This window comes from Acartia tonsa, chromosome 9 (genome assembly GCF_053477335.1).
Source record: "Acartia tonsa isolate MP-2025a chromosome 9, ASM5347733v1, whole genome shotgun sequence".
Taxonomy (NCBI): Eukaryota; Metazoa; Arthropoda; class Copepoda; order Calanoida; family Acartiidae; genus Acartia; species Acartia tonsa.
The window spans coordinates 39,361,468-39,380,278 of NC_137268.1; the positions used below are offsets into that span (position 1 = coordinate 39,361,468).

General features: G+C 33.9%; 1 protein-coding gene and 1 long non-coding RNA gene across 2 annotated transcripts in view; both read right to left on the reverse strand.

Moving 5' to 3' along the window:
• LOC145328898 (uncharacterized) overlaps positions 1-18,811 on the reverse strand; it is a 128,726-nt gene that overhangs the window by 27,365 nt on the left and 82,550 nt on the right. The window lies entirely within an intron of this gene.
• On the reverse strand, positions 8,104-9,688 carry LOC145328884 (uncharacterized). The gene is made up of 4 exons (XR_013882679.1): positions 9,513-9,688; positions 9,223-9,272; positions 8,576-8,973; positions 8,104-8,326 (listed from the first exon to the last, which is right to left on the reverse strand). It is a non-coding gene; the product is annotated as an uncharacterized LOC145328884 (long non-coding RNA).

Here is an 18,811-nt window from a genome sequence, read left to right on the forward strand (position 1 = left end):
ATGTAGAGGCTATGTTATATAAATTAAGGTAAGGGGCTATTAAGGGGCGATGGAGAGGCTATGTAGGGGCTATGTTATATAAATTAGGGTAAGGGGCTATTTAGGGGCGATGGAGAGGCTATGTAGGGGCTATGTTATATATATTAAGGTAAGGGGCTATTAAGGGGCGATGGAGAGGCTATGTAGGGCTATGTTATATAAATTAAGGTAAGGGGCTATTAAGGGGCGATGGAGAGGCTATGTAGGGGCTATGTTATATAAATTAAGGTAAGGAGCTATTAAGGGGCGATGGAGAGGCTATGTAGGGGCTATGTTATATAAATTAGGGTAAGGGGCTATTTAGGGGCGATGGAGAGGCTATGTAGGGGCTATGTTATATATATTAAGGTAAGGATTATATAAATTAAGGTAAGAGGCTATTAAGGGGCGATGGAGAGGCTATGTAGGGGCTATGTTATATAAATTAGGGTAAGGGGCTATTTAGGGGCGATGGAGAGGCTATGTAGGGGCTATGTTATATATATTAAGGTAAGGATTATATAAATTAAGGTAAGAGGCTATTAAGGGGCGATGGAGAGGCTATGTAGGGGCTATGCTATATAAATTAAGGTAAGGGGCTATTAAGGGGCGATGGAGAGGCTATGTAGGGCTATGTTATATAAATTAAGGTAAGGGGCTATTAAGGGGCGATGGAGAGGCTATGTAGGGGCTATGTTATATAAATTAAGGTAAGGAGCTATTAAGGGGCGATGGAGAGGCTATGTAGGGGCTATGTTATATAAATTAGGGTAAGGGGCTATTTAGGGGCGATGGAGAGGCTATGTAGGGGCTATGTTATATATATTAAGGTAAGGATTATATAAATTAAGGTAAGAGGCTATTAAGGGGCGATGGAGAGGCTATGTAGGGGATATGCTATATAAATTAAGGTAAGGGGCTATTAAGGGGCGATGGAGAGGCTATGTAGGGCTATGTTATATAAATTAAGGTAAGGGGCTATTAAGGGGCGATGGAGAGGCTATGTAGAGGCTATGTTATATAAATTAAGGTAAGGGGCTATTAAGGGGCGATGGAGAGGCTATGTAGGGGCTATGTTATATAAATTAGGGTAAGGGGCTATTTAGGGGCGATGGAGAGGCTATGTAGGGGCTATGTTATATATATTAAGGTAAGGATTATATAAATTAAGGTAAGAGGCTATTAAGGGGCGATGGAGAGGCTATGTAGGGGCTATGCTATATAAATTAAGGTAAGGGGCTATTAAGGGGCGATGGAGAGGCTATGTAGGGCTATGTTATATAAATTAAGGTAAGGGGCTATTAAGGGGCGATGGAGAGGCTATGTAGGGGCTATGTTATATAAATTAAGGTAAGGAGCTATTAAGGGGCGATGGAGAGGCTATGTAGGGGCTATGTTATATAAATTAAGGTAAGGGGCGATGGAGAGGCTATGTAGGGGCTATGTTATATATATTAAGGTAAGGATTATATAAATTAAGGTAAGAGGCTATTAAGGGGCGATGGAGAGGCTATGTAGGGGCTATGCTATATAAATTAAGGTAAGGGGCTATTAAGGGGCGATGGAGAGGCTATGTAGGGCTATGTTATATAAATTAAGGTAAGGGGCTATTAAGGGGCGATGGAGAGGCTATGTAGAGGCTATGTTATATAAATTAAGGTAAGGGGCTATTAAGGGGCGATGGAGAGGCTATGTAGGGGCTATGTTATATAAATTAGGGTAAGGGGCTATTTAGGGGCGATGGAGAGGCTATGTAGGGGCTATGTTATATATATTAAGGTAAGGATTATATAAATTAAGGTAAGAGGCTATTAAGGGGCGATGGAGAGGCTATGTAGGGGCTATGCTATATAAATTAAGGTAAGGGGCTATTAAGGGGCGATGGAGAGGCTATGTAGGGCTATGTTATATAAATTAAGGTAAGGGGCTATTAAGGGGCGATGGAGAGGCTATGTAGGGGCTATGTTATATAAATTAAGGTAAGGAGCTATTAAGGGGCGATGGAGAGGCTATGTAGGGGCTATGTTATATAAATTAGGGTAAGGGGCTATTTAGGGGCGATGGAGAGGCTATGTAGGGGCTATGTTATATATATTAAGGTAAGGATTATATAAATTAAGGTAAGAGGCTATTAAGGGGCGATGGAGAGGCTATGTAGGGGCTATGCTATATAAATTAAGGTAAGGGGCTATTAAGGGGCGATGGAGAGGCTATGTAGGGCTATGTTATATAAATTAAGGTAAGGGGCTATTAAGGGGCGATGGAGAGGCTATGTAGAGGCTATGTTATATAAATTAAGGTAAGGGGCTATTAAGGGGCGATGGAGAGGCTATGTAGGGGCTATGTTATATAAATTAAGGTAAGGAGCTATTAAGGGGCGATGGAGAGGCTATGTAGGGGCTATGTTATATAAATTAAGGTAAGGGGCGATGGAGAGGCTATGTAGGGGCTATGTTATATAAATTAAGGTAATGGGCTTTTAAGGGGCGATGGAGAGGCTATGTAGGAGCTATGTTATATAAATTAAGGTAAGGGACTATTAAGGGGCAATGGAGAGGCTATGTAGGAGCTTTGTTATATAAATAAAGGTAAGGGGCTATTAGGGGCGATGGAGAGGCTATGTAGGGGCTTTGTTATATAAATTAAGATAAGGGGCTATTAAGGGGCGATGGAGAGGCTATGTAGGGGCTATGTTATAAAAATTAAGGTAAGGAGCTATTAAGGGGCGATGGAGAGGCTATGTAGGGGCTTTTTTATATAAATTAAGGTAAGGGGCTATTAAGGGGCGATGGGGCGATGGAGGAGCGATGGAGGAGAGATGTAGGGGCCATCAAAGTACAATGTAATATAAATTTGTGGAAGGAGCGATGAAGGGGCGATGTAGGAGCGATGGAGGAGCGATGGAGGAGCGATGGAGGAGCGATGTAGCAGCGATGTAGGGGCCATCAAGTTGCAATGTTATATAAATTTGGAGAAGGAGCGATGAAGGGGCGATGGAGGAGCGATGTAGGAGCGATGTAGGGGCCATCAAGTTGCAATGTAATATAAATTTGGAGAAGGAGCGATGAAGGGGCGATGTAGGAGCGATGAAGGAGCGATGTAGGAGCGATGTAGGGGCCATCACAGTACAATGTAATATTAATTTGAAGAAGGAGCGATGAAGGGGGCGATGTAGGAGCGATGGAGGGGCGATGTAGGGGCCATCAAAGTACAATGTAATATAAATTTGAAGAAGGAGCGATGAAGGGGTGATGTAGGAGCGATGGAGGGGCAATGTAGGGGCCATCAAAGTACAATGTAATATAAATTTGGAGAAGGAGCGATGGAGGAGCGATGAAGGGGCGATGTAGGAGCGATGTAGGGGCCATCAAGGGACTAAGATATATATAATAGTGAAGGGGCCATGAAGAGGCGATATTTAATTAAATAGCCCCTTGGGATAAGAGGACATATCATCTCCTCTTTAGAAGGGGCGATAAAGGAGCGATAAAGGATCATTTAATCGCCTCTTAGGGCAAGGGGCTATTAAATCGCTCCTTTCAAGGAGTCATAACATCGCCTCTTGTTATATGGGGCTATTAAATCGCTCCTTTCAAGGAGCCAATACATCGCCCCTTGTCATAAGAGGCGATCAATTAAAATCATCGCCCCATATGGAGCGATGTCATGGAAAGGACTATACCCAAAAAATTTTGTGTTCGGTCTGTGTGAAGAAAAATTTCAATTTAAAGAAGGTGTATCAACTATTTTTTTTATAGCTAGCCGGTTCTTTTAGTAAGTAGTAGATGTAAAATTTTTCATAGAATTCAGATATGCAATCGGTTTTTTTGTAGACCTCTTATTTTTTAAGTAATTTAAGTTTAAAAAAAAAAAAATTAAGTCGATTTTAAGGTACTAAAATGCAACAAAAAAAAGAAAGAAAATGGTCATTATGAACAAAAATAGTAAGATCTTTAATTTGACACCTTACTTTTTCAATTCTGTCAGGTAATTATTGAAAAAATCGATTTTTTTAAACCCACGAGAATAAAAACTTTGAACTTAATTTTATTATTTCACAAATAAAAAAATATGGGTTCATATATACCATTAGAATCAGAAAAATATTACAAATCCATTGTAAGCAAAATTGAAAAAAAAGTTTACAATATAGTATATAAACTACAATAAAAGGAATTATATGAAAATATCATATTATGTTGTACAGGCAACGTCTTAATTCTTCAATTGAGTATAAAAATGGGAAGGGGGTAAAGAGGGGGTAAAGAGGGGGTAAAAAAGGAGAGACAATAGTGTTGTCTGAACAAAAAAAATAATTGGCCATTTCTGTAATTTTTTAATTTTTTAATTTTTTTCAATTTTGCTTACAATGGATTCGTAATATTTTTCTGATTCTAATGGTATATATGAACCCATGTTTTTTATGTCTGTTTGAGAAAATATTTAGGTCTAAAGTTTTTATTATACCGAGGTTAAAAAAATAGATTTTTTCAATAATTACTCAACAAAATTTTAAAAGTAAGGTGTCAAATTAAAGATCTTACTATTTTTGTTCTTACTAACCATTTTCTTCTTTTATTTTGTTGCGTTTTAGTACCTTAAAACCGACTTAATTATTTTTTTTAAAAACTTAAATTACTTAAAAAATAAGAGGTCTACAAAAAAACCGATTGCATATTTGAATTCTATGAAAAATTTTACATCTACTACTTACTAAAAGAACCGGCTAGCTATAAAAAAAAAAGTTGATACAACTTCTTTACAAAAAAATATGTGAATTAATTTAGGAGTATCTTAACAACAAGAAAAAAATACGAAAAAGGTCAAAGAGTTAGAATTGCCCTTGTAATTCAATATTTTCTTTGAAATTTTTTTTTCATTCTATGTAAGTCTAAGTTTACATGTATTTTGAATTTAATATAAAATAAAAACTTTTCTATTCTAAACAAGAAAAATTATCAAGAATAGAATTAAAGATTATCAAAATTATTTTGATAAATTTAAATGCTTATTGATGATAATATTTGAGAAGCACCTCCCATTAGTACTTTACATCAAAGAAGATAATTTTAAGCTTTAAAGGATTATGATAAGGTGTCCTTATCTTATTATATTTGATGAAAAGTGTAGAGTGGCTCCACCTACTTTAGAAACTGGTAAAATTTGGTTATTTTAAGACAAATTCATTTATAATGCAATATTATTTTCACAAAGCTTTTTTTGTAATTAGTTATAACTATTGGGTCATTTAGAGACACTTTAATAAGCAAGATTTTTTATTGGTGCTTATAATTTATGGAATTTAACAAACATTTGTTTCTAATGTCTGAGTCTGATGAAATTAAACTTCACCCACATTTTAAGAGTTTCATGTAGACAAGTTTTTATAATGATTATAACACCATTATGTATCTTATAATAGTTATCATAACTCTGCCCATTTATATAACTGGCTCGATTTGGTTATATTAAGACTAAATTCTAAGAAATCCACCAACCCCCCACCCCTCCACCCCATCCTTAATGACCCCTATTAAGGATGCATATTATGCAATAAATAATTGTAAATTTACTCCGCACATTTAAAAAACTGACTAGGTTAGGTTATTTTGTTGCTTTACACTAAGCATTTTAAATTATTAATGTTATACGTTTTTAAAAATTTTAGTAAAAGCATTGTGCTTGATTAATTTTTCAGAAAGCTCTTGCAAAAACTGTGCGAATTATAATGTAATGGAATCTTCCATTCGCCAAAAAGTTTTGGCCAACCCTGGACACCTACATCCACATTCCTTGGAATGTAGCACACACACCTACACACACACACACAAACACACATAAAAGACACATCTAAAACATCTTTCCTTCAGGGTGGAAGTTGATAACCAAAAATGCACTGCGAGAGAGAAAGAGAGCGAGAGTGTGTGAGAGAGAAGCCTTTAGCGACTTCTACATACCGACGAACAACGATAAGTGACCGATTAATACTAGAAAACTTCCAAACAATTTTAGATTATTTTTAGTAGCGAAGCTGCTCTATAGTGACCGAGTCTGTCTGTCCTGTGATATTTACGGTTTTTGGAAAATTACTAAATTTTATAAAACATGACTATCAAATAAAGATCAAGTCTTTTTCGAAATATTAACAGAAAAAAATCATAAATTACCTAAATAATTTATAACAACAAACTAAATCAATAAAAAAGACATTATAAAACTCTTATTTTTTTGCTTCGTGGTTATTTTTTTTCAATGTAGAAAAAGAATTAGACCCCTTATTATCATAAGCACTAAAAAAGAATAAGAAGTTTTTGAGGCTAGTGTCAGAAATTCCTTTCTGTATTAAAGTAAAAGAATAGAGGTGACAATAGCTATATGTAACTCTGTCCACAGGGCAGGCACCTTGTGTAGACTTTCAATTCGGTCTTTGAATATCAGACAATAGCATCGGAAATATTAACACAGCCAAGTCTCTACAAAAGAGCAGAAGTCAATTTGCTACAGACAAAAAAGGTCCCCTTCATTTAGGCCTGGTAGTTGTTTGCATTATACATCTATGCTTATACATTTATTATAAGGAGTTTCTGAGATTAGTGTCATAAAATCCCCTAACACACTTTCTAATAATCATTAGTCTATAACATAAAATTTCTTTGAAAAAACAAGAACCATGCAAACGAAAACACACACACACATTTTTACAATTTCTATAGTTCCTGTTTCTGAAAAGTATAACAACACTATATCAGCAGTAAATTACCTTAAAAATCACTGTGCTTTAGTACATTAAACGACCCCCAAACCCCAGTTAAAATCATGCACTAGTAGAATGTAAATTTTTCCCAGTAACTACTTTTATTTGCGTATTTAGCGTAGCTTACGACCAATAATTCAGGCCCCTTTTTCAGGGAAGCGTACGCACAGGTGTACATTTAAAGATTATTTTGAAAGATTGATGATGCCTGTGTTTGTAAGGTATGATTTTCAAAGCGCAGTAACTATATAGTCATTACCAGAGCGTAAAGTCCGTAGGTCAATATAAAACATAATTTTTAAAACTTTTTTGATGACAATTTTTATATGTTATAATTTTTCATCTAACTTTTGGAATAATGGGCGAATAAAACTGGTATTAATGCTAGGATTTTTTTTATTCGTGGGTTTGACTGTAATACGAATGTATACATGATTTTTCTGTATGACTGAGAACTGGTTCTAATCAAGCGGACATTAATCTGTTTCGAAGACATACTGGAAAATATTTTCATGGTTCTAATTTTTTTATTTCTAAACTTTATAGTAAGCTTCCCTCAGTCCTATTAAATTATACTACTTAAGGCCCAAGCAAACGTTTCTTAAAAATGCCTATAAAATTACAGGCATTGGAATTAAAGTCAAAATAAATAAGATTCCTTACCACACCTTTCAAAGCCACAAACAGAATCGCCCTATGCAATTCAAACTTTTAATTATAGTTTCCGACGTTTTTGCTTATTCTTAAACTAAGGCTGTTTGCAAAACAAGGATGACTACATCCAAAAAAGAGAAAGCCATCAAATTAGACAGTCGGACAAACGAACATTAATAATAAGAGGATTACAATGCTTTGATTATTTTAAGAACTAGACTATTATTTCAAAAACTTTTAAAATATAATATAAACAATATGGACTTTTTAAAACTTGATTATAGTGTCTATTCGTCCTAGAAATCTCCAATTAGAAAATAAGATGGGGGTAATTCTATCATGGTATTAATATAGCTAAATAATCATAATGTTAAAATTGAACTTAATGTTTATAGTGTTGCTACGCTTTCCAAATTATACCCAGTATTTAAAAGAATCCCCATGCAAGGTTTGAATTTGATACAAAGATTCTAAATCAAATTTTAAAGAAAAAATATTTGATTTTTATAAAAAAAAAATCCTTTTAATTTGTCTTGCAATTATGACGTCACAGTTGTTAAAAGGAATGATTCTCTAGAATCTAGTAACTGTTGGATGAATCCAGTAATTCTAGGTTTAATTGGACGAATTTTTATAGAATAATCAGAGTAGCTTCAACCAAACTAAATAATGCAATATTTTATAGATTAATTTAACATATATTTACAGTTAGGAACATTAAACAAGTGATATGATGGATGAATTGATTTAATATACTATCTGGTCTTATTTTTACCAGCTTACTATGATGATCAGTAGACTCTTGACTGATAGGATCATTTACTGCATACTAGAACCGGAGCATCTCTTCAATAGCTTCAACACCAGAACAGTTGGGGCACTGGAGACTCTTTGTTGAAACTAGAATAAATAGAATTATTATTGTTTCATAAATAATTATGGATATAAACCTATAAAAACTAAAGGTTTAAATTAGCTCAATAAGTAGAACAGAGCAAACAAATCTAGTGAACTTTTTACTAAATCAAAGCAGGACAGACTTTGCTATCATCTAGTTGCTTTTACTTTCAATTTAGCCTAAATAAGTATAAAGTTTAGGGCTAAGACAACTAAACACTTAATGCATTAAAGTAAAAAATATATAACTACCTTAAATTGCAGGGATAGGCTTCGTCCACAACATCTACGGGGGCTTCTCCTTTTGGTAGCTATTTTAGTACTAGGGTGTACTAGGTATATATTAAGTATTATGTACTGTTATATGTAAAGTACAAGCTGCTATTAGTACCTACTAAGTAACATATCTAAAGGTACTGTTCTATTAGCTAATATAACAACAAGTAGCTAGCTAAACTACTGATATGTAAACTATGTATATTTATACTATACTGTTAGTATTTTCTTACTATTTGTATTTATAAAGCCTGGGATTAGAGTAGGTCAGCAATCAATTGTCAGCAGCAGCACAAATCTCGGAAACAGCCATCCTGGCTTGTCAACCTCAACTGCTGGCATCTAGGAGTTTCTCTAGATTCAAGGCGCTGCACCTAAAATATATAACAATTATATTTCAGTGCAATTATAATGGTAATCTATGCTAATAAGTCTATTATTTCAGTTAATAAGTCTATTATGGCAAAGACTTTCAAATTTTATAATTCTAACCAGGCTAATAACACTGAACAATGAAACACATCTCAAATATATATATGTCTAAATAGTTCATCTTTCTATGGTGTCTATTAAATTTAAGCTAAAGGACATTTTATAGTATATTCTAATAATTAAAGACTCACCCGATCACCAATCCAAGGGAGTCAAGCTATGCACTGTGGACCACACCGGCCTAAAACATAATTAAACATTATATATAATTACTCTGGACTTAATCAACAAAGTAGCTGAGCCACACTGGCTTAAAACATGATAAAACATTATATATGATTACCATGAACTTTATTAATAACGCAGCTTAAACCTTTCTTTCATAAAACATTTTCAAAGACATTTATATTAATTCATATTAGATACATTTTATTGCTTATCAATAACATTAACACTTTAATTAATCAAAAATATAATTTACCTCACTGTGACTGTACATTTTCTCTTATATGTACTATGCCAATTTTGACACAATCTACGCCACCACACAGCACGGAATCTAAGCAACGACTGACGATAAATTTCCAAAATGTACATATTCGAGTCTCCTCTTTTTTGCCTATTTTATACATTTTGTAATTATAAACCAATAGATATTTATCGCAAACTATTTTAATGCAATAAACTATATCATTTTTTATACATAAATCTAATGAAAATTAATTTCTGCAGTTTGTCGACATCTCCTAGTAAATCATGCAACACTGCGCCACTTTGAGATGCAGAAATTAATGCTATTTACCTTTTTTAGAACAATTTGATCTAACATATATAACAATTACTATTTAAAGTGGTGACACACCGTGTATTTGGGGGTGGTGCCTCACACCGTGTATTTGGGGGCGGTGCCTCACACCGTGTATTTGGGGGCGGTGCCTCACACCGTGTATTTGGGGGCGGTGCCTCACACCGTGTATTTGGGGGCGGTACCTCACACCGTGTATTTGGGGGCGGTGCCTCACACCGTGTATTTGGGGGTGGTGCCTCACACCGTGTATTTGGGGGCGGTGCCTCACACCGTGTATTTTGGGGCGGTGCCTCACACCATGTATTTGGGGGCGATGCCTCGCACCGTGTATTTGGGGGCGGTGCCTCACACCGTGTATTTGGGGGCGGTGCCTCACACCGTGTATTTGGGGGGGGCGGCGACTCACACCGTGTATTTGGGGGTGGTGCCTCACACCGTGTATTTGGGGGCGGTGCCTCACACCGTGTATTTGGGGGCGGTGCCTCACACCGTGTATTTGGGGGCGGTGCCTCACACCGTGTATTTGGGGGCGGTGCCTCACACCGTGTATTTGGGGGCGGTGCCTCACACCGTGTATTTGGGGGCGGTGCCTCACACCATGTATTTGAGGGTGGGGACACACACTGGTGTCTAGGTGCGTTGATGTACACCTGAATCTATTCTGCTATACATAACTCATGTAATCTGGATCCATAATTTGACTATACTGTAGTCTTAAGCAACATTGTTGACATGGACCAAGATTTCTATTTTGTATCAGGTTTAATAAATCATTTACTTGATATCTAAATGGCAATTGAATATTGTGTTCATTTGCATATTGTGGCAACTGTTTAAATGAAAAGCATGACATATCATGATTGTCATGCTTAGGCAATAGGCAATAACTATGAGTAGGCACTTGTCTAAATTGTCCATACTGAGATGTTGGCAACAGTGAACAATACTGAGATGTTGGCAACAATGAACCATACTGAGATGTTGGCAACGAACTATACTGCTGTGTTGGCAACGAACTATACTGGGGTGTTGGCAACGAACTATACTGGGGTGTTGGCAACGAACTATACTGGGGTGTTGGCAACGAACTATACTGGGGTGTTGGCAACAAACTATACTGGGGTGTTGGCAACAAACTATACTGCTGTGTTGGCAACGAACTATACTGCTGTGTTGGCAACGAACTATACTGCTGTGTTGGCAACAAATTATTATACTGGGGTGGTGGTAGCTGTCCATACATTGGTGTTGTACCAAAACTGGATCTATGGGGTGGTGGTACACTAAAACTATGTAATGGCAACTGGGTCTTGTTTAAAGTTGGTTTTCCTATAGAACAATTACTATCAGTCTTGGATTTTCTCCTCTTTCTATGCCTTTTGATTTTTGTTTTAGAAGCAAAAGGATCTTTTTCAATTCCAGTATTATCACTGCTATTCTCAGTGTTCTCATTAGTAACAGCATTATCAACTAATTCAGCTGAGCTAATACTAAAGCTAGGGGAAACATTTGAGGGTATTTCAATTAAATGATTTGCACCTGAAGCTGTAGCAGGGCAGTCAAAATCACATTCTTCAACCTGAGTTTCTATATTTGTATACTCTTTAGTGTCAACAATTTCACTGTGACAACCTAAACTAAAGAAATTTAATTTATGTTTGATGTCACACTGCTTTCCATGAAGTTTATGAACATCATTCACACTTTGGCCAAACTCTATTCTACAAATCATATCATTAATACATAATATAAATCTTGATGCATTAAATAAAGCTTGTTGGGCCATCAATAGCAATTTTTTATATTGTTGCTCAAATTCTAACAACTCAATATCAATCATGACAGCTCTCTGTAAATAAATTATTTTGGGTACTATCAATCTTCTTAACTCTATAAGCTCTTCAAGCATACCATTGTTAAAGGGGCATGGTAGGATGAAGGATTTTATTCTATCTATTCTCTGTGCTAATCTTAATGCAATTGTTTTCACATCATCCTCAAACTCACTGAGGAGAATATTACTATTTTTATTCAAGGGTTCCATATCTAACAATTAAGAAACTATTGCATATAACTTGTTAACAAAATAAACGAATTTTGTTCTATCTAATGTCAAAGGTTTCAGCTTCCTATGAGGTTCGAATGGGAGCTAATGAAATTATATCTAATTTATTCTATATTATGCCTAGTGGTTTACAATTTTAAGTTTCAATGTTGGATGAATCCAGTAATTCTAGGTTTAATTGGACGAATTTTTATAGAATAATCAGAGTAGCTTCAACCAAACTAAATAATGCAATATTTTATAGATTAATTTAACATATATTTACAGTTAGGAACATTAAACAAGTGATATGATGGATGAATTGATTTAATATACTATCTGGTCTTATTTTTACCAGCTTACTATGATGATCAGTAGACTCTTGACTGATAGGATCATTTACTGCATACTAGAACCGGAGCATCTCTTCAATAGCTTCAACACCAGAACAGTTGGGGCACTGGAGACTCTTTGTTGAAACTAGAATAAATAGAATTATTATTGTTTCATAAATAATTATGGATATAAACCTATAAAAACTAAAGGTTTAAATTAGCTCAATAAGTAGAACAGAGCAAACAAATCTAGTGAACTTTTTACTAAATCAAAGCAGGACAGACTTTGCTATCATCTAGTTGCTTTTACTTTCAATTTAGCCTAAATAAGTATAAAGTTTAGGGCTAAGACAACTAAACACTTAATGCATTAAAGTAAAAAATATATAACTACCTTAAATTGCAGGGATAGGCTTCGTCCACAACATCTACGGGGGCTTCTCCTTTTGGTAGCTATTTTAGTACTAGGGTGTACTAGGTATATATTAAGTATTATGTACTGTTATATGTAAAGTACAAGCTGCTATTAGTACCTACTAAGTAACATATCTAAAGGTACTGTTCTATTAGCTAATATAACAACAAGTAGCTAGCTAAACTACTGATATGTAAACTATGTATATTTATACTATACTGTTAGTATTTTCTTACTATTTGTATTTATAAAGCCTGGGATTAGAGTAGGTCAGCAATCAATTGTCAGCAGCAGCACAAATCTCGGAAACAGCCATCCTGGCTTGTCAACCTCAACTGCTGGCATCTAGGAGTTTCTCTAGATTCAAGGCGCTGCACCTAAAATATATAACAATTATATTTCAGTGCAATTATAATGGTAATCTATGCTAATAAGTCTATTATTTCAGTTAATAAGTCTATTATGGCAAAGACTTTCAAATTTTATAATTCTAACCAGGCTAATAACACTGAACAATGAAACACATCTCAAATATATATATGTCTAAATAGTTCATCTTTCTATGGTGTCTATTAAATTTAAGCTAAAGGACATTTTATAGTATATTCTAATAATTAAAGACTCACCCGATCACCAATCCAAGGGAGTCAAGCTATGCACTGTGGACCACACCGGCCTAAAACATAATTAAACATTATATATAATTACTCTGGACTTAATCAACAAAGTAGCTGAGCCACACTGGCTTAAAACATGATAAAACATTATATATGATTACCATGAACTTTATTAATAACGCAGCTTAAACCTTTCTTTCATAAAACATTTTCAAAGACATTTATATTAATTCATATTAGATACATTTTATTGCTTATCAATAACATTAACACTTTAATTAATCAAAAATATAATTTACCTCACTGTGACTGTACATTTTCTCTTATATGTACTATGCCAATTTTGACACAATCTACGCCACCACACAGCACGGAATCTAAGCAACGACTGACGATAAATTTCCAAAATGTACATATTCGAGTCTCCTCTTTTTTGCCTATTTTATACATTTTGTAATTATAAACCAATAGATATTTATCGCAAACTATTTTAATGCAATAAACTATATCATTTTTTATACATAAATCTAATGAAAATTAATTTCTGCAGTTTGTCGACATCTCCTAGTAAATCATGCAACAGTAACTTTTTCTTAAAGCTTAACTAGGATTTACGTGTAAGAACGCAACCAGTTCCGTAGATTGAAGTTTTTTTTGGTTTAATCAAAAAGTGCTCCTCGTGGTTTTTCAGAAATTCTAGGAAAGCGTGAAGATAAAGACTGTTCAGTGTTCAAGATAGACTATAATCAAAAAAGGATGTTGGCCATTTTTGATTTATTGGAATTATAAAGTTAACTCCGAAAATCTCATTTCATAAAAAAAGAGATGTTAAAAAATATTCAGCGTGGCTTCAAAACAGATCAACATCTGTTGGATTAGAACCGGTTCTCAACCATGCTGAAAAATATGTATAGCATCAAATTACAGTCAATTTCCCACAAACATTAAAATAAAAACCATAAAATTAATACCAGTTTTGTTAGGCCAGACCATCGGCCTCTCGGGGCTAGCAAAACTGGCTTTAATCTTATAATATTTAATTTTAATATCCACGGAAAGCTGTCTATAACTATTATCCATTTAAATTTGAAAGAATTCTTACTTACGTTTTTTTAGATTAAGTAGAATAATGGGTAGGTATATAGAATCCACGCCATTAATGTAATGGTAAGGTATGTTTCAGTTACCCAAGACAGTATTTTGTACTTTAAACTAGAACAACGTTCATTAATTGGTAATTGGTTTATTTTAGAATCAATATAAAAAGTACATTAAAATTTTTTTTTAGAACTAAAAAATAAAAATAACGAGTTTCCCTCTACAAAGCTATCTCAATCTTTTTAGACAATGCTTGCGCTTTTTAGCTTCGATGAATGGTTAAAAAGCTTTGAACAATCTCAACTGTCTTCAAAGCCAAGCGTCCTTTTTAAAAAGGGACAGTTGCAAAATTAAAAAAATGTAATTTTGAAAAGTGTAAAGTTCCAAACAGAATTGGCTCTTATTTTAATTTAGAGTTGTACACATTATCTCTATTTACAACAATCATTATTTAGCACAACACAATTACAAATATGCTTGCAGCAGTTAGAATCTTTAAACTCTATATAACCTATTATTTAAAATTACATAATAAGTTAATAACTCCTTTACTTAAGAGCATCTAGATGCTAGGGACACAGCTGCTATTAACATAAAAAGTCTTAGGTGGCAACAAATTGGTGTTAAGCTGTTTATATGCTATTTTGAGTTGTTTGGTCATTCCCTCAAAAATTGACCCCTAGTATTTCCTATCTGTAATTTATTTGAAACTAGAAGTAAATACTTCTAATGCAAAACCACTAGTATAAGTATGTTAAGAAAGTTGGTCATAAAAATGAGGGATGAGGAGAGGAGGAGTGGGAAAGGAAACCCTTAAAAAAGAGATGGATAATCCCTCATTTTTATGACGTAACATGCTGATTTTTTGAGTGACTTTCTTCATGTACATTATGAATATAACATCTACTTATAATATGTGACAATTCTAAATATAGTTCCTACTTGTGTAATTGTAAAATTTTTAATTGATTTAGTTTTTCTAAACCACATAATTTAAAAATAAAATTCCCAATTACAATTGCGTACACTGATCCTATGAGGAAAATAATTATAGAAATAAAACTGTACTTACACACAAAGAGAAAAATGTATTGTAAGTGACATTGTCCTTTTCTAGATAAATACAATTAAAAAAGGATAATGTTAGTGTACACTTATTTATATAAAACCCAAAATTCATAGTTTTTGATGTTGATATGAATAAAATGTAAGTATAATTTTTATAAAGGTAATATCTTGCTTTATTCAATCAATCAATAAAAAGTAAGAATTTTGGGCTCCTTTATTATAGCTTTGTGACATCAGTACTACCATTGGGCTCAATTTTAAACTCCAGTAAATTAGTAGCTGTTTTGCTGCCATATCAGAACTTTCTTATGAAGATATTTTGGAACTATAAGAATTTACTAACTTACTTTTTAACTTACTTGGCCAAGCTCTAAATTATGCTAGTTTTTCTGTCTATCTTTGTGTTTAAATATATTTTTTTTTTGCTATGTTACTATTATCAACAACCAAACGTGCATTACATAACAAAAATTATTTTTTGAAGTGAACTGTCTCTTTAAGGAATCAAAACAACACAAGAGAGTGGCTTGGCGAAAATATGAAAACACAAACCAACGAAGCAATCAAGTGTGTTCATACAAACCATATATCTGTACTGACTAGCCTGAACAACAAATTACCATTTTATATACAAACATGAAATAGCTTATAAAAGGCAAAATCAAATATAAATACTGAAAATGCCTGTTTTTTTTATCTATTTATATTTGTCTCTAAGATTTGTCCTATCTTTTTCAGAGAAGCTTTTGATTGGTCCTTATAAGGTTTTTGCCAATCCTGTCATATACTGCAGTAAGGTTTTAATGTCTGAAGCTTAGGATCTCAAGAACCACAGAACTGATTGGGTTCTCTTTTTAAAGGTATGCATCAGATAGATCCCGTGATGGTTTTAGGCTATTTCATTTCCAAGTTTTGAGTCTTGGGATGGTTTTAAGCTATTTTTTAGTCCCTTTCATATCGTTAAAATATACCTGTTTAATGATCTTGCTATTATTTTTTTTCTTTAGATTTGCTGGTTAACTGTGTAAGACTAAATAGCCAAATAGTAACCGACCGCTTCCGTCTCTCCATACTAGGACACAGACTTGTATTCCAACACTTTAATGGTTTTAATCCAGGGATCTAAGGAGATAAGACAATGATCCATAAATTGATGTACATCCCTGTTGTTAATACACAAAATTAACCCTTCTGTAGATTACAATTAGTGGTTAAAACGTTTGAATACTAAAATTAATGAACAAACCAATAAAAATCTAATAAATGTCCCCAAAGTTATTAAGCCAACAAATAAAATAAGTCATTATAAAACTTTGGGGACTAGTGTTATATACAGCATAATGTCCCCTCCATAACTGATTTTAATCACTTTATTCTTTTGAATCTTAACTCTATGTCAATCAAATTGCACTTTTTCTCAAAGCTTTTAAGACGTTTGATTGCACAACCTTTGTCTGGAAGACTTACTGTTCTCCCTTTTAATGATTCATGCCTGTTTATATGTCTAGGCATTTACCCTAATATTAAAATGCTCTGATATTGCAGAAAACGGTGTAATAGCATCTTAATGACGTTGTTTTGATGTGATTACATGATTAGAAATGCTAACCCTAGTCCCTGAGTAAACTATAGTACACACGGAGAGGTAGATAATAATTTACAATTGTTTGGGCTTCAAGAAAATTTTTCATGTTCTCTTCCGGTCTGACTGTGCTATGCTTTAATATCTCTCCTGTTTTTTAGAAGCGCAGCTACTATATGTTTAACATTTTTGTTCGTAGTATAAAGGCACATTTAGATCTAATGCATTTGACAAACAAACTTGACTTTTGATGTGCCACTAATTTAATAAAGTAAAAGAATAGAGGGAACATGAGCTATATTTGACTTTAAGGGGCAGGAACCATGTCCCAATTTTGTATTGGCTTCAAAATCATCTAATAGCGTTAGAAACGTAAACACAGCCGAGTCCCTACAAAAGAATCAAAGGCAATTTGCTACCACACAAAAAATGGCCTCAACACTTGGGGCAGGTAGTTGTCTGGATTATATATCTATACTTATACATTTATTCTTAACTCCATTAGAATTATTACCAGACCAAGATTGTTGTCAACTTTCAACGTAGCCTATCACATATGATACAATCTCAAGGTATGAAGTTTTTTTAAAATTTCTTCAAGGAAAGCTTTATCCTAGGAAATTCAGCATTTTAAAAGTGATTCTTATGATTAAGAAAAAGCTGACTAATTATCGATTAACATTGCTGCGCTACTTTAAACTAATCGGCCTTGTTAAATTTTATGTCCAAGAAGTAAACAGCTTTTTTTGGCAATAGACAGGTGGTCACATGGCATTAAACATGGATTTGGACTTGGATATTGCACTTAGATAAATTTCATTTCATGTTAAAATATTGAATTATCAAAGCACAGCTAATGTTTAAAAAGGGTCTGTCCATACGTTACTCCGTCCGATTAAGTTAAAGATATTGTTGACGTGTTTGAAAAAAGAAAAAAATACTTTTCTTTATATTATCTACTAGCGGCTACGCCCCTAGAGGCCTACAGGGGCTCTTGAAGTAAGGGGGTTTGGTATAAATTGATCCTCCACGCTCAATTTTAGTTAAAAAAAAAAAATTATGGTGGATTTTTGTTTCCGGGTCTAATTTTTCTTGGGAGTAGGATAGAGGTACCCTCCCCCAGAATAGTTATTGACATTCACTGGACCTATAAGTAGCTTAACTGTAAAGGAGAACCATATCAGTCCAAGCAGTGTATAGTGAGATTCTTCGATACACACAGAGTTACATCCTGTTACTTTTAATTAGTTTCAAAAAAACTGATACAAAATAGATTTTCTTTAGATGGTATATTCCTGTCCAGAGCAATAACTAATAGCAATTATTATATCATATTGTGTGTGCTATTGCATTGGATATATTATCTCTTGGATCTTACACCAGATTTTCATGTTTTCTAATTATCTGAAACTCGCAGCAGGTTAAAATAACGATACCCTTTTACCCCATCCCGTACCCTCCTACTTAATAATCTTACTGACCAATAAGTGATTTCCATTTTAGCAACCTAAATTGATGACAATTTCCCCCCTGTCATAATATCCATGTTTATTTACATTTATTTGCTAGCTATTGAAATTCTTTACAACGTAATAAGTAAAGAAATTAAATCTTAATTTTCAAAATTTGACAATTTTTATCATTTCATTGTATTATAAGTGACGCTTTTCTGTATTCTATAAATGTTTGTCCGTCTGTCCGTCAATAACGCTTTTGATATCAGGGAAGGAGGGAATATTGGACTGTAAATTACACTGGTACCAAAAGTTTAGTTTATTTTAACTTAGGCACTTTGGGAACTTTTATTAAATCT